Source organism: Triticum dicoccoides, chromosome 3B, assembly GCF_002162155.2.
Source record: "Triticum dicoccoides isolate Atlit2015 ecotype Zavitan chromosome 3B, WEW_v2.0, whole genome shotgun sequence".
In the NCBI taxonomy this organism is placed as follows: Eukaryota; Viridiplantae; Streptophyta; class Magnoliopsida; order Poales; family Poaceae; genus Triticum; species Triticum dicoccoides.
The window spans coordinates 108,599,201-108,611,660 of record NC_041385.1 but is presented as its reverse complement, the minus strand read 5'-3'; the positions used below and the strand labels follow the sequence as shown (position 1 = coordinate 108,611,660).

General features: G+C 51.3%; 1 pseudogene; it reads left to right on the top strand.

Annotated features, from left to right (window-relative positions):
• The first annotated feature begins 7,655 nt into the window (after positions 1–7,655).
• LOC119279375 lies at positions 7,656–9,997 on the top strand (annotated as a pseudogene).
• Positions 9,998–12,460: the final 2,463 nt, after the last annotated feature.

Here is a 12,460-nt window from a genome sequence, read left to right as displayed (position 1 = left end):
TGGTGTAATACCCTACTCCAGTGTGTGGTGTGATCGATTGCCTCAGGGGCTGATGATGAACAATACAAAGGAAGAACAGCCTCGCGAGGGATGTTCTTGTGGTGGTCTTGTCCCTTTAGAAGGGTCGATTCGAGCTCTCCCTCTACCGTGGTGGCTAGCCCTATATATAGAGAGAGGCCCTGGTCCTCTTCCCAAATATTGAGCGGGAAGGGCTCCAACAATTGGCCATTTCGAAGGGAAACATCTAGTACAATTATCATGACTAAAGTTGGTCTTCGACTGCCAAAGACTCTGAAGATCACACCGTCTTGGGATCCACGGTGACCTCCATCCTGCCGCTCTGCTGGTCTTGGTCTTGTTGCACTGAAACGGTAGCCTTTCCCTGATGCCTTGGTCTGTGCATGCTCCCTTTACACCAAAGAGGAAACAAGGACACTGCGCTGGCCGGCACCCGCCTGGTGCCCGCTTGGCCTCGGTCGTCATGGCTTGCGTCACGGGCACATCATGAGGTACCCTTGCCTTGATCTCTCCGCGTCCTCGCGAGCTTGCCTGATGAGGCCGCTCCTGAGGAAGCTTCCTACCGTCAGCCCCGCGAGGCTTGGCCCCTCGCGAGGGTCTTGAGCTTGAGTTGATGAAGGTGGGCCGTACTGGGCCACGGCTTGAGCCACGCCACATGTCACAGGCAGGCAAGTCTGGGGACCCCCGTTCCCAGAACGCCGACACACAATGTTGCGCCTGTCCCGCTGGCGCTGCTCCCGGTTGGTGTACTCATGCGTCATCATGGCTCTCCGGGACGACGACGACGAGGAGCCGCCGCGGAGGTAGTGCAAAATGCGCCCACGCGCCTTGGGCAGGGGCGGGGCGGCGAGCGGCGCTCCTCCTTGACGACGCAGCGAGGCATCGGCGAGCAACACTCCACCTTCACGACACGCCGGGGCGAAGGCGAGAGCTTGGAGGGGACACCGGCTCTGGCTTCACTGGGATGAGAGCCCCCGGTGCACTACACTACAACACCAATGCAACAACATATAATCTGCCGGGAGAATGTACTTAAGACGACAGATAAACTATCAGGACAAGTAATCTCCTGGCAGATAGAACTGCCACGACAGCTGCTGCCGGAGATTACTTGTCCCAGCGTATTACATATGTATATATTATCACTCCAGCAACTTGTAGATCTTCCAAACATCCAGCAACTTGTAAATCTTAGAAACCTCTAGCAACCTGTAGATCTTACAAACCTCCAGCAACCTGCAGATCCTCCAAACCTCCATCAACCTGCGTACCTTTCAAAAACCTGCAACAAATCATGAACTCAAAATTGGTGTTGTCGTTTCAGATTTTAAATCAACATATTATAGATGTAGATGTGTTGCAGTTTAACTCATTAGCATAAAACTCTCCCAAATGTGCAACACTTAATCATCACAACAAGCAATGATTATAATGGACATAATTAGATCAAGCAGAAATTATTTGCGCTTCACATACAATTTTTTTACATGGGCAAACATGGCAAAACAAGAATCTATACCATTGTTACTTGATCTACAAAATCGTATCCAAAGGAACAGATTTCACTAATTTTATTAGTGAAGTTTCAGATGTCATATGAAAGAGTCAACCTAGAATAAAAGAAAGAATGCACAATTTTTTTTGAAGAACCCGAAAAAAAGTAAAAGTTACATCCTAAATGACATTCACAGGTGACAAATCAAACGAAACAAATAAGCAACAAAAAGAAAAAAAATGAAATAGTATCATATAGCAATAGCCCAGAGAAATATGCATATAAATAGTACTCCCTTCATTCACAAATATAGATGTTTTAACTTATTTGTGAATTGGGTGTATATAGACACGTTTTATAGTGTATTTGTTCACTCAGTTTAGGCCGTATGTGGTACATATTGAAATATCCAGAACATCTTATATTTGTGAACGGAGGGAGTATAACATAGCAATATCCAAGAGACACACTTACTTTACCTCCTCAGCTTGCTTGAGGTCGCATTTTTATTGAATGGGTAAAAGCAAACTCTATTAAGTGCTTTACCGCATCAATATATGTTTGTCTGTGTCTAGAACACGAGAACTTAATGATATAAATTCTGCAGAACCATGTCTACATATTTATATATCAAATTCAGACAACAAACTACACAAAACAATGGAGGTAAGCAAACAGAAAAGTGACAGAAAGAGGTTCTCTATCTAGCTGCTTTTCTCCCATTGATCGATAAATGGAGATAAGTGACACAACACAAAAACCATTTTTCGCAAAGATTTGAATGTAGTAGCCCTACAAGGCTTCACTAATTTAGTTTGTAGTTGCAGCGTCCATTTTGCTGCCATGGAAGATCTCTTGAGCATAAACAAACTTGGGCTATATGATGTCAAAGATACTAGTAGTACATTCTAGGGAATACGTGGCGGAGCCGGGCCATTGGTGTGGACGGCGGACTGACGGAGCATCAGCTCCATCTGCTCCTTAAACTCTGCATCGGTGCTGGCTAGACCTGGCCCAGCATTGCTGGCACGTACTGCGGCGGCGGCGGTAGCTGCTGGTCTTCCTCGTCGCCGGAGGAGATGACGATCTCCTCCCGCGCCGAGTCACCGCCAGCCGACGTCTCCACGAGCCGCCAGATCCTGCCCCAAAACCGCCTGCCGGTGCCGATGCCCAGGACTTGCCCATCGCTGGAGATGTGGGGGGGGGGGTGCGATGAGGAGGATGAGGAGGAATGACGAGGATGTGATGTGGACGGCGCCACAACGCGGCTTAAATAGCAACGGCCGGAGTTGGTTCCTCAAGAACATGCGTCCGCATTGAAGCGGCGGCTGTCGAAAGGTCACGTTGGTCAGCGCCGCCCTCCCTCCCTTCCTTCGGTCACATCCCGTCATCAATGGCGGCCTCCACGTGCTCCGGGTCGGCACGAATGCGGCACGTGCATCAGAAGGAAAACGCGGGAGGGGCGGGTGACGGGCTTTTGGTGGGCCCGGGCGGTCAGAAGCGATCTTGGGAGCGGTCCGGACTCCCGCAAACCTCTCCCACTTTTGTCTCCGGTTTGCGGGAGAAATCACGTATGGACTGCCCCGCGGACCAATATAGGTCGGCTTTGGATGACCTTCGTGGTCCGAACGGTTGCGGGAAATTTACGATTCCGCCTTGGAGATGCGCTTAATCCATCATTTTTATACTCCTTCCATGTCAGACACTGTCCTCAATTAGTCTCCTGGGTATGGGAAAATACCTGGTTGTAGATGAACCCCATAAACTGTTTTCCAGGATTTTTTTAGCAATTCAAAAACAAAGTCAATAATCTTCCAAACTTTTTTCAACAAACTTCACATGTCAGCCTACTCATAAAAAAACCGATAACGAAAAAAATCCAAGCATAAAAACAAATTGTCCAAGACAATATAGAGTGAATAGTAGTCTAATATAGTGTTGATTTTGACTTTGTCCTAACAATATCACAAAACAGTCATTTTGTCCCTAAAATGCTTAGGTCAGTGTAACATTTTATCAAGTTTGTTGCCAGCAATTTTCATGATTTTTTGACCATCTATTAAATTACAATTTAAATAATGGATTCATATGCCCCCTTGTTCCATTCGTTCCCTTGCCGTTGGTATGTGTCTGCCGAAGGAATCAAGAGTGTAGCTAATTGTAATTATATTCTATATGTGTATTTATTTCAATGTTCTCAAAGAGGTTAAGTGACTTTGATATATCATGTCAGCTTATTATTGTTGTGCATAATCATGATCTACCATTAAGGCATGTACAATGGTTGATAAGACAGCTTTTTCTTAAGTCTTGCATATAATTTAGAGATGACAAAAAAGTTTGTCTACAATGGGTTATATCTTAGCCTTATCTTCAATAACTAGTCATTCCTTAAAACATAGTGAGACAAATTGTGCTAAGAGATCATCTCTTGTCTTATCTTAAATAAGAGAAGACAAACCTTTTCTTATGAGTTCTTTCTCCTCCACCTCATTATTTATCCTACGTGGCACTCTTAAGATAGCATCATTGTACATGCCCTTAGCGCTCTTAGATTTAGTTTGTAGCACAATATCTAGTCGGTAGGTCTGTAGTACTATCTAATCCGATCGTGAATGAGAGCACTCCAAATTCTAAATTGTGAAATGGCAGAGTTCTGTATTCAATAAGAATAAAAGAGTTTTCCAATTAATTAGGGAAAACCGAGTGAAAACCAGATTGCCTAGTTAATTCCGAAAACCGGGCGAAAACCATCACAACCATTGAGCGACACACACACACACACACACACACACACACACACACACCACTCCAACAAGTGCATCGCCGAGACAGCAGACATGCGTCATCGTCATCACTCCTTCTCTAGAGGCGTCATCGCCATCCCTGAACCCTAACAAATGACTCCAACTTCGTCGTAGGCGATCATCGACTCAACTCACACCAAAGAGGCCGTGTAGAGGTTTATGAAGATCTGTGCCAAAACTCAGCCGCCTGCGACCAGAGAGCGCAACCCTGACTCCGACGAAGAACTATGAAGGACAAAACCAGGCACGGCTAGCGCCACGAAAGATCGCCGAACGAGCCACTTGCTGCCAGTCATCATACACCACAAGGCTCCACCACCGCAGCTTCGACTTCACAGCAACAAACAACCGAGGTAATCCCATAGACATGTCAAAGCAGAGCCGACTACCTTAACCATTGCCACGTTGCCAACATCGTTCCCACCATCATCATGGCCACAGAAGCCTAGACACCACAACTGCCGCCAACCACCAGTCCCGCCTGCCGATGCCGGGCTCCGAGACGAAGCCCCCAAGAGGGAAAACGACACCAAAGCCCTGTCATCGTCCGATCACAATAGGTCGTGATGGCGGGATCCGTGTAGGAGGGATGTGGCAGCAAAGCAGCGATGCCTCCAAAAAGATCATCGACAGACACAACCGCCACCATCGCTGGTCATGGCACAGGGCCGAGACAAGGTCTTCACCCCCTCTTCCACACCACCTCAGTCGCACCTCATCCCGCACCGGTGTCGGTAAGCTTGCCAACCAACCAACCTGCTGCCGAAGAAGCACAGACCACCGCCGCAGCCAACCGCACCTCGCGGAGACCATCGACCGACACCCTCAACAGATCCATCCACCGCCGACCGAAACAGGACCACCAGACGAAGTACAGCTCGCCGTGCCTTGCCGAGCACCATGCCAACAGGGAACAATGGAGCACCGCCCGAGGCCGAATCATGCTCTGCCTCCTCCCGTGTAGACCCATAGGGGTCAAAGATTAGGTAATTAACCATCAAAATTGTTGACCATCGATGAATTGATTGGAGTTGGTCATTCTGTACCGTATACCGAGGAAAACGCCTTCTTCAAAAAACACCACTCAGTTTGTACCACGAGCTGACACGTTAACATACATTGAGTATCATCCAGGTCAGTGGACCACGATACATGCGAGGGCTGGCTTGATTGTAGTCGCCAAATCGGGGAAGAAGATTAGAGTTTGTTTGGGGATGCTTTCAGTGAATGTTGGCTGTTTTTTTCCTTTTGTCAGCCGTAAGCTGCTGGTAGTGCTCCCTCCGTTCTAAAATAAAACCACGACAAGTATTTTTCGGTTTGGACTAAAACCATGACATGTATTTTTGAACGGAGGGAATAGTAGTTAAGGATTCTCCTAACAGGAATCAGTTACTCAGATATCTGAAATGCCTCGGAAAAGATGAACTGTAAGATTTGATATCCACCAAATATACATTCGTGCGGAAGTAACTAAAGAAGTCAATTCAAAGGAAGTAACTAAGAAGTTTTTTCTTGTCGACCATAAGTGACTAAGTTACTCAAAGCATCTACAATCAGACTTGACAAATCCGGCTCCTTAAACGCCCGCCAACCAGATTTGTTAGTAAGCTGCTTGTAGGGTCTCTTGTTGACTGTGGGCACTGACTGGTCACGCCTTAAATTTTTCTTCTTATCACCGGACACCTTAATTAGCATACCTCAAATCCATACAAAGTCATGCAACTGCGTAAAATGTAAAACACATCATCCGGCCACTACATCAGCACATGCCATCGGATTACTAAAATTTGACATGTTATACCTACATACTAGCTATGGAAAAGATCATCCACGACTGCCATTGCCCTTCCCGACGCCCTTGCCGGCCTTCTCGAGAAAGTAGTGGTCGAAAACGCAGTATGGATCCAGTCGGATATGCTCGTCGCCGGAGCTGTCCGACCCATCACTTTCCTCCTCCTCTTTGGAGGGCAGTCCGGCCATGTCATGGATCGCCTGATTTTGCTCACGGGCGAGGGCGCGCGTCCTCCTCCGCTGTCGCTTCTTTACAATGCAGGTGCGGATGACTCCCTTCTCTGCGGTAGTGTGTGCCGCCGCACCAGCCGCCTCCGCTGCTCTCATGTGTCGACAGCGAGGTGGGCCTCGGCCACCCTCATCCTCTCCTTCCCACGACGGGCACACCGGTCCCGGTAGCACTCATACTCCCGCAGACCGGTGATGGGACAAGGGAGATTGGAAGGCTCCTCGGAGGACCGCGATGATCCAGCCTCAGAGGATCCGAGCACCCGATGCGACGAAGCAATGGACTCACACTGGACAGATCCCGTTTTCAGTCGGGCGCTGTCCTCCCGGGAGCGGTGGAGTGCAACGCGGGCGGCCATTGCCTCCTCCAAACCGCACAACACGACACCCCAGTCGATGGATTCAGACTGGTCAGAGTCAGATCCGCTGCCCGCCATATGCCGGAGAAGGCCGGAGATCGCCGGACGGGAAGTTGGGTGGCGGAGTGGAGTGGAGAGGAATGGAGTGGCTAGGATTTGGTCCGAGGAGCGGATGCGGACGAATATATGTGGGGTTGGGTGGGCTAGCGTGGGGACATAGCGGACGTGCCCGGGCCTCCCGATATCCGCCCTATATTTGAGATGGATATGAGGGGTGCCGGTCAGCTCGGGTGTTTGATGCCGGTTTCAGGCGCCCATCTGGGGCGGAACCGGTTAGTGATCGGCATCTTCCTGAGCATATGAGGGAGGTTTAAGGCGCTTGGTTGTAGATGCTCTCACATGCATACAATCATCTTTCCCCTCTTTTCTTCCAAAGACCATACACAACCATGTTGAAATATCCTCGATAAAAAAACCATGCTGAAGTAACTAAGAAGCTACCCCATGTGCTGTGTATATACCGGTCCAAACCCAAAAGGTGTTCAAAATGTTTTAGTTCCATGCACATATATCATCTTTATTAAGCCCGTCCGGTCCGGTCCCACGCCTTGTTCGTCGATGGATCGAAAGGTGCCATATTTCCGGCCAACGATAATGGACCGTGGACTTCCCAAAGTCCTCCATCAGCAAGGTCTCTCTCATCATCGTGTAGATGTATAGTTCGTCGACATCATCAACTTCCCATAGATTCTCGACCCAAAAAATAAATAAATAGCTATAGCGCTAGCTTCGGTTACCGTCGCACGTGCCCCCCTCCCCTCTTCTCCCCCAAGTCGCCTGTCATGATCGCGCCATTGCTCCGGCCCCCCTGCTATATATGCACGCTCGCATCCCCCAGCGGAACCCCACACATTAGCTTCCTCGTGGACGGCTTGCCACTAAGCTATATATCTACACGTGCACATATATACGCACGGTCCCATTTCTATTGATGAACTGAGCGAGACTCGACCGAACCTACGGCGTCTAGATCGAAGTGATCGAGCATCACCTGGTCGCCATGGATAGCAGCAGCTGGAGCTATGGCTATGGCGCCAACGGCGGCGCCGCCGCCGGTAACAGCGGCTTCATGTGCGGTTACGCCGCCAGGTGTGTGCATTATGGCGCCCTACCTCGATCGGTTCCCGTTCATCGCGCACAGATATCCATCTGCCAGTTGATGGATCTCTTTGATGGCTGTGTGCATCGCTTGATGCAGAGGCCCGGGATTATTCTCCTTTTCAACAAAAGTTGATGGATCTCACGGCGATCCTTTGATTAATTAGCATCACTGGCGCAAATTTGTTGGAATAATCCATGTTTAGCTTCGGTTCAAGTTACTTAGGTGCATAGACAATTACTAGCCACTGGGATATCTGTCTGATGGGTCTCTTTGTATGCAGCTGCGTCGTCCCTGAAGGGCTGATGCAGAGCAGGAAGGAGGAGGAGCGCACGCAGATTCAGCACCACCTCAACCAGGCAAGCATCCATTGATTGATTGATATGCATACGTGCGACTGTGCACACTTCAACTGTTTCTGATGATAATATCGGACATGCAGATCAGCATGCAGATGAACATGGAGGACGAGCCAGCTCCGTACATCATCCCTGCCGGCGACGGGGCCGCCGTCGGCATGCAGCAGTCCGTCCTAGCCGAACTCGATTTCCTCCCCTCACACCACACCGGTGGCTGCAGCTTTCCCTCCTCATCCTCCACCTCCTCCTCGTTCCGTTCGGCCTCGCTCTCTTGCAGCCCGGAGAACTCCTCGGCGCACGCCCTCGCGACGCCCGCCGTCGGCCTGCAGTTCCCGGAGGTCTCCTCGCATGTACCGCCGCTGGTGCTCCCATGTGACGATGACTACCACCAGTACGTCCTGAACTTCCACGACACGGCCGCAATGGAGCCTGCCGTGGTGCCGGCAAGCGCGTTCAGCCGCTACGCGCGGCACCTCGGCGCGAGGCGGAGGCCGAAGCCGGCATGCGGGCAGAAGATGTTCAAGAAATCCATGTCCGTCCTGGTCAAGATGCAAACGGCGGTGAGGTACAGCCACCAGCAGCACCACTTCCAGCAAGCGTCGGCGGTGGCCGAGCTGTCGTCGGTGAACCAGCTGACAGCTTCCAGGCTCTCAAGACCGTCCTTCCTCCCGGCTCCAAGGTACACATAAACATAATTTGAATGCATGCATACTAATTTCTCCCAGAGCAGCAGTAACACGTTCTTTGACTAGCTAATGATGATTATTTCTCGCTTTACAGAAAGACAAGACGTCGATACTGATCACCGCGAGGGAGTACGTGAAGTCCCTCAAGTCCAAGGTCTGCGACCTCGAGGAGAAGAACAAGGCGCTCCAGGCGCAGCTGGCCGAGTGTGCCCGCGCCGCCGGCCGGGTCGAAGAAGACGACGCCGAGAAGGTCGAAATCCAAATAACCAGAGCGGCGGCGGATCGGGAAGATGGGACGACAACGAGTGAGGTTTGCACGGTGAAGATAGCAGCGAGGCCGGCGCATGGCAACACGATGGACGTGGTGCTCAGGACGCTGCAGTGCCTCAATGACCAGATGGGGGAAGAGGACGTCAGCCTGGTGGCCATGAGCACCAGCTATGGCGACGGCGTCAACGGCCTCACCGGAGCATTCCTGACGATGCAGCTCAAAGTAATACACTCTTCTTATTCTTATTCTTTTCTTTACAGTATGCTTAGATATTTTGATGGGAACTCCATTCGAAATAAAATAAAACTGTATACATAATCAACCAACTGAGCTGAGCATGATGTAAAATTGTACTAGCAAGTAGTACAATCCAGTAACTGGATCACGTGTTGGCTTCATATATTTCAACAAGTTGGCCAGTGGACGTGTCACACACACTCCGGCCGAAACCCTAAGCGTGCGTGCACACGTGAACTGTAAGCTAGGCTAACCTTAGGTAGGTAGTAAGTGTGTGTACCAGGTTACCTGAGATTTGTCATATGGAATCTCTCGGTTGACCAAAATGACCAACGTAGCGCACCAGCAAGCTAGATTTTTACTACAATGATGATGAAAAGTAGTAACGCATATGGCGTCACACTCTTTTTAAATTCTGCATAGACTGGAAAATTTAACTGGAGATCTTGATGCGGTTGTTGCAGTCAGCGTCCGGCGCCAAGTGGGAGGAGGAGGTGGTCAGGGAAGCCGTGGCGAAGGCCGTCGCGGCCCGCACGGGCGCCGACCGCCGTGGCGACGCCGCCGGCCGGTCTCGGCACGCCGAATGATTAAGCTGCTGCTCCATCCAATGGTCGGCTCCTCGTGCTCCTCAGGAGACCGCCGTTAGCTAACCACCCACCGCCGACGGATACATGCAGTGCCATCAGAAAATAGTAGACTAAATCACTACCGGAACAGGGCCATACCCCGACGGCCAGAACAATGCCGACGGCCCCCGTCGGCTTCTCCGGAGATATGCCGACAGCCTGGTTTTGGCCGTCGGCGTACAAAGGGCGTCGGGTTACGCAGAGATAAGCCGACGGCACCCGTCGGCATAGAATGGCCGTCGGCCTAGCTACATATACGCCGACAGCTCCCGTCGGCTTACGAAGGCCGTCGGCATACACGTGGGGCCCGGCCACCCCCCTGGCAAACGGCGTCAGAGCTATGCCGACGGCCTAGACGGGGGGCCGTCGGCATAGGTCCGCAGGCCACGTCCTTGATCCAGGCCGCACCATGCAGAGGCTATGCCGACGGCTGCCGTCGGCATATCTGCCACGTCAGTGATCCGCGGCACGCTGGTCGGATCTATGCCGACGACTAGGCCGTCGGCATAGTTAGATTTTTTTCCGTACATATTTTTTAATGCTTTTTTGTGTATTATTATATCAACTAACATGTAGCATGTTAAATATAAACATACATATGAATATATATGTAGTTTGTATTTTTTTCATATATTCATATGTATATATTATGAATATAAACTATATATATATATATAGTTTGTATTTTTTCGAGCACGTTAATAATGTGCGGTCATGTTCTTTTAAATATAGATCCTTATATTTTATTAAAATCAAAAACAGCTATGCCGACAGAAGTTTTGTGGCAGTTGCAAACGCCCGACACCCGTCTCCAGAGAGTGACCCCCCTCACATCCGCGGTGTGCCCCCCCTCATGGACGGCGCAGCCGCCGGCACCTGGAGGGGGGAAACGGACGCGTCGGGTCTACACGGAGTGGATGTAGCTGTGGTTTTGGCCCGGATGTTGCTCCCGGGTGTCCCTCTGGGCCGACCTAACACAACCGGGTGGAGAGGTCCATTGGTCAAAGCCCGTCCGTGGGAAGTCAAAAGGCTAGATCTCGTGGTCAACCGCTCCAGGGTTAGGCGGGACGGGGGCCCTGGGGGGTAGCAATGCCACCGGAGCGTCGTAGCGGGCCCTCATACATGCGGGGTGGTGTTGTGGCATGTCCGAAGAGGCGGCACGCGTCTCCGGTGCGTGCCCCCCCCCCAAGGACAGCGCCGCCGCCGGCACCTGGAAGGGGGAAACGGACGCGTCGGGTCTACACGGAGTGGATGTAGCTGTGGGTTTGGCCCGGATGTTGCTTCCCGGTGTCCCTCTGGGCCGACCCGACACAACCGGGTGGAGAGGTCCACTGGTCAAAGCCCGTCCGTGCAAAGTCAAAGGGCTAGATCCCGTGGTCAAACGCTACAGGGTTAGCCGGGACGGGGGCCCTGGGGGGTAGCAATGCCACCGGAGCGTCGTACCGGGCCCTCATACATGCGGGGTGGTGTTGTGGCATGTCCGAAGAGGCGGCACGCGTCTCCGGGTTGTGGCCCCCCTCACGGACGGCAATGAAACGGTAGTAGACGTTCTGCGGTAACGATGCAGCGTGAATATTATTAAATACTTGGAGTGCGATAAAATCATGAGTTTTTTATACAACGTGGGCACATGTGCTATAGGACTGATGGTAATTTTTCATAATTTTTTGTGATGGAGAAGTATCTGAACACTTCCCTCTACGCGGATTGCTCTTCGCACGTCTACGACTGTGGCCGGCGGCCTCCGGGGGCTAGCATACCATCAAATCTTGCGTAGGCGACCTCTCACAAATCTGGAAGTGTTGAGGCGGTTGCAAACGCCCAGCACGCGTCTCCGAGGTGTGCCCCCCCCCCCTCACGGACGCCGCCGCCGCCGGCACCTGGAGGGGGGAAACGGACGCGTCGGGTCTACACGGAGTGGATGTAGCTGTGGGTTTGGCCCGGATGTTGCTCCAAAGTGTTCCTCTGGGCCGACCTAACACAACCGGGTGGAGAGGTCCACTGGTCAAAGCCCGTCCGTGCAAAGTCAAAGGGCTAGATCCCGTGGTCAAACGCTACAGGGTTAGGCGGGACGGGGGCCCTGGGGGGTAGCAATGCCACCGGAGCATCGTACCGGGCCCTCATACATGCGGGGTGGTGTTGTGGCATGTCCGAAGAGGCGGCACGCGCCTCCGGGTTGTGGCCCCCCCTCACGGACGGCAATGAAACAGTAGTAGACGTTCTGCGATAACGATGCAGCGTGAATATTATTAAATACTTGGAGCGCGATAAAATCATGAGTTTTTTACACAACGTGGGCACATGTGCTATAGGACTGATGGTAATTTTTCATAATTTTTTGTGATGGAGAAGTATCTGAACACTTCCCTCTACGCGGATTGCTCTTCGCACGTCTACGACTGTGGCCGGCAGCCTCCGGGGGCT